Below are 4914 nucleotides of genomic sequence, written 5' to 3'. Positions count from 1 at the left end.
GGGGTAACCTTTAAACCAGCAGAATATAGATAAAAGCAGATTTTTTCTTACAACCGGTATTTGTACTGGTTACAGTGTTAGGCATTAAGAATACAAAGATGAAAAAATAGATGGTCTCTGCTTTCCAAAAGTTGGAAGAAATATCTAAGAATAGCTGCAGGACTGCAACATAATGTCATGGGAGCAGAAGCAAAATCCCTTTGAAGGCATCAGGGAAGGGGAGCTTGACTCTAATCTGAAATTGACAGGATGAGTAGGGCTTGATTAAGAGAATAAGCCAGGAGAAGGCTTTCTTGCCAACAGAGATGCAGGCATGAGGGTAAAAGTGCACAGTATACAGAAGAAATAATCAGTGCCCGGGATAACGGGCAAGAGTGAGGCCAAATATGTAGTAAGGAGTCAGCTTTTGATGGGCCTAGTACACCGTGCAGAAGACTAGCTAAGTGTTTTCATGTAGCTCTTTCTGCTTGCCACATTGAGAGCCATTGAAAAATCCTAAGCAAAGGAATAACATCGTCTCATTTGCCTGAGAGAAAAATCACTTTGCTGACAGTTTAAAGGCTGGTATGGAGCTGTCAGGATTAGAAAGAAATTTATAGGCTTCTTTTAAGGAAGCTATAATCTTGGTTAAAAGTAACTATTTATAAATATATATATTATTTGTATATACGCTTGCTAAGAAAATTCAAATTGTACATGAATATATAAAAAGAAAAGGGAAAAAAATCCCTTTAAATCCTACTACCCAGAGATACTCACAATTGGCATTTTGGGTATGTGTCTAAGTACATGTATACTACACATATGGTCATATAGAGATATATTATAACTCTTTTCTAATAGATATATCATGAACAGCCTTTCACATCAGCTTTACTAAATATATGTTTTATCAGCCAGCATCCTAATGGAAGACAGATAGTACATTTGAAACAAGATAATTAAAAGAAGGTGTATTTACAGAGAAGCTATTTATAAAGATGTAAAGTAGGAAAACCACAAGGGTTAAGACAGTATCCCAGGATCTCTTTCTTTCTTTTTTTTTTTTTTTTTTTTTTTTTTTTTTTTGAGACAGAGTCTCACTTTATTGCCCTTGGTAGAGTGCCGTGGCATCACAGCTCACAGCAACCTCCAGTTCTTGGGCTTAAGCGATTCTCTTGCCTCAGCCTCCCAAGTAGCTGGAACTGCAGGTGTCCGCCACAACGCCTATTTTTTTGTTGCAGTTGTCATTTTTCAGGCAGGGTTCCAACCCACGAGCCTCGGTGTATATGCTGACGCTGTAACCACTGTGCTATACAGCTATCGCTGAGCCTATCCCAAGATTTCTTAGCAGCCAAGCTGTTAACTACTCCTAGACCTAAAGAGGAAAAAGTGAAAGAGATGATGGTGGGGAGCAGTTTCAGAACTTAGAGATAATGAGTAGAGTCAGTGCCTGGAGAGTCACTGACTCCTTAAGTCTCCTTAATTTCCTAGTGAGACTTCCCATTGTCTGAACCCAGCATGGAGTCAGGATGATTAATGCACAATGGCCCCTGGGACAGAAAGAGTAAGAAGGCAGGAAAGGAAGGAGTGTGAGTCAAGAGGGGCTCACAGAAGATACCTAAAACACAGATCATCTTTCTCTGTTTATTGCATGGCTCTTATGTGGAATACTTCTGGTACCCCCCTATGACCTGAAAGGATAGAGTCAGACCCCCACTTAGATGTAATTAATTGGTAATTTATTTTACCTAACGCAGGGACTGCTGCACTAGGTGGCAGCAGCAGCCAAGTAGGGGTGCACTGCGTTGCCTTTTATGGGTTTTGTGCAAGCATATTATAGAAGTGAAATGTGGCTGGTTAAGGGTGTTTACAGCTTGGGTAGTCATGGATACAGCAATGGTTACAGTAAAGTAACAATAATTAATACAGCTTCAGTTGACAATGGATACATCTCATATCACAATGGTTATGGTTATACAACAGCAATTAATCAAGCCTTGGTAAGTTTTCCATCATTGTTCATCTACTGAGAACTTGGGGGTTTTGTGAAACTTGGGACTTTTCTTCCTTGTTCTGAAGCTTGTTCTTGGCAACCCTAGGGGGAAGGATCCTGGGAACAGCCACTGTTCCCAGCCACCCTGGGGGGGGGGGGGGGGACTTGTCTTGTTCCAGGAGTTGACTCTGAGGGGGATTGGGGAGGAGGAGGGAAATGGGGTGGTGGGAAGCTGGTCACAACATACCCTGTCATAAAAACCAATGGGCAAACATTTCAATGTGTTTTTACTTTTCTGCTGACATAAAAATGCTGCAAAATTCCAAAGTGTTGAGTTCAGTTCAGGGTAGCTTCCCTGGTCTGGTAATTAAACTTTGGAACATTAAAACTGGCTGTGGAAAATGATTGAGTAGAAAATGTTTCTCTATTTATTCGTTTTTCCCCTGCCTACAAAAAAAAAAAAGTTATACAGATTTCCTGATTATACATACATCTTTATGTAAAGGTCTGATTAATTTTTTCAGCAAATAAATGACTGCCTGTTATGTCCAGGGACTAATGTTGGTGCTAGAAATATAAGACACACAGGACCTCTGCTCTGATGGTGTTTACATTCTGGTATTGCGGAGGCAAACAAACTAAATGAAAAAGTATGATGTTATCAAGATACTAGTAAGCCCCATGGAGAAGCAGAATGTTAGGATCGAGAGTAAAGAAGGGGGTAATTTAGGCAGAGTGGTGAGGAACTGACGTTCATACTGAGACTTGAGAGATGAGAAGGAGCCAGCTATGGGAAAAGGTGTAGGAAGAGCAGTCTAGGCAGTGGAAGCAGCAAATCTAAAGACTTGAAGATTTCGAAGTGTTCAAGAAACAGAAAGGTCTATTTAACCTGACTACAAAGAGTGAGGGGAAAAGGAAAAGGTTAGATTGGAGATACAGAGTAGGAACGGATCATTAGGGATAAACAGATCAGATTTTATTCTGAATGCACTGGATGCCATTGATGGATTCTACATCGTGCTTTACATTTTAAAATTGGCTGCTGTTTACAGAGAGACTTAAAGAAGAAAGCAAGGAGCCCAGTTAGGTAGGAGTATGTTGCAATAATAGTTCAAGGCAAGAGAGAACGAGGGCATTACTTGGGGTGGAGGCAGTGGAGCTGGGAGAGGCAGGCAGAGTGGAGATGCATTTTGTCCTTGCTGAGGCAGTGTGTTTGAGAAAGGAGAGAAAGGGGGAAAAAAGAAAGGAGAGAAAGGAAAGAAGGATTTCTTAATTTTTAAAGTTGAGCCACTGTCTGGATTATTAGACTTTACTGAGATAAGAATAAGGAGAAAGAAGAGATTTAAGGTGGACAAATCAAGAGTTAGATTTTTTTATAGGTTAACTTCTGATAAAATTATTCTTTAGATAGAGGTATCAAGTGGACAAATTGGATATGCAAGTCTGAAGTTCAGGGAGGGAATTGTTAACAGTGGATTGCTTCATAGAGTTCAAGAAGGAAGTGAAGGTCATTGGATTTGACACCTTATGAGTTCTGTATTGACTCCTGGTGTGAACAGTTAAAGGTAGAATGGTGAGGATGAAAGTCAGATTGGGGTAGGTTTAGGAATAAATATGTCCCCTCTCTAGTCTCTAAGATTAGAAACGATGAGAACAAGAAACAGAATCTCTGTTTTTATCTCTAATCCTGACTTCTTCCTTAAGCTCCTTACTGCTGTTTTTACTTAGATTTCCAAACCTAACATCTCCAAAATTGAATTCTTGTTTTCCTCCCATTAGATGTACTCTTTCTTTTTTCTTCCATTTCTTACATATTATCTCTTTTCTTCTGGCTGCTCTTTATGGTGGCTTACAAGCCTGACCTTACCCGGCTTATGTTCCTTTCTGATCCTGTCTCCTACGTTATCCCGTCTCACTGTGTTCCTCAGACACTCCCTGCGTGCTCCTGTGAGAGTCTGTAGTTACTGTTCCCTCTGCCTGGAAAACTTGGCGCAACTAGTCAGATGGAAGCTTTCGCCCTCACTTCACTCCGGTCTGTGTTTAATACATCACTGTCAGAGAGGCCTTCTTTGGCCACTATAATAGACCTAGAAAATTATTCAAATTTGACTTCATGGAAATTTATATTGAGAGGAACTTCGGTGTATTTCAAAGTGTCAGAGACCTCAGATCTTTAGGGAAAACCCTAAATAACAAGGTAATAGTAACTCCAGGAAAAAATTCACAACTAAGGAAATGTAATTATAATAGGTAGTTTGTCTCAGCAGTAATAGTTACATAATTCCTAATAATGAAAACAATGAATGTGAATTTAATTAAAGATTGATGTGTAGATGTTTTGGAAGAACATGGAAAGAGGAAGAGGAACTAAAAATCAGTTGTGTCACCTTAAATTCATGAAAAACAAGGCTAAAATCTGTGACTTACAGGACAAGTCCCCTAGTTGAAGCTGTTAATGTGTAACAGTATAGAGGGCAGTATAGCATAGCAAATAAAAGATGTGATTAGCAAAATTTAGACTGGGAAATTAGTATGAAACAGCCTGGTCTCTTCAACAAATCAGTTTCAAAGGATTGAATAAGGGGAGGGGTTGAGGAAAAGAATAGGATTTTGAGCTTGTTTATTTGTGGTCTTTATTTTTAAACTCAGACGCATTATTTTTCATGGCAGTAATCATCTATTTTGCCTGAAGATCAGAGAATGTAGAAAGTTTGGGTCAACCAAGGTTAATGTTTAGCCAGGTGAGATCTGGAGGGAGATGGTTATAGGAGAATTATGGGTATTTGCAAGACAGTACTTACGATGGAATGTGAATATGAGCTGGAAAAGAAGTTGCTTGATAAATAATGAAAAAAATGGTAGGATTAATGAATTGAAACTCCTGATGAACTTGTGGAATAATCACAGGAGATTACTAGTGTGAGATGGGAATCTAGGAG

General features: G+C 39.4%; 1 protein-coding gene and 1 non-coding gene across 3 annotated transcripts in view; both read left to right on the top strand.

Moving 5' to 3' along the window:
- The window catches only part of RAB3GAP2 (RAB3 GTPase activating non-catalytic protein subunit 2), a 67903-nt gene that overhangs the window by 11913 nt on the left and 51076 nt on the right, over positions 1-4914 (top strand). The gene's annotated exons all lie outside the window — the stretch shown is intronic.
- On the top strand, positions 2296-2430 carry LOC111725663. The gene has a single exon (XR_002773676.1). It is a non-coding gene; the product is annotated as a small nucleolar RNA SNORA36 family (small nucleolar RNA).

Source organism: Otolemur garnettii, unplaced genomic scaffold (genome assembly GCF_000181295.1).
Source record: "Otolemur garnettii isolate 467f Iridium unplaced genomic scaffold, OtoGar3 scaffold00045, whole genome shotgun sequence".
Lineage (NCBI taxonomy): Eukaryota > Metazoa > Chordata > Mammalia > Primates > Galagidae > Otolemur > Otolemur garnettii.
The sequence above is the reverse complement of the archived record's forward strand: the minus strand, read 5'-3'. Positions and strand labels throughout refer to the sequence as shown.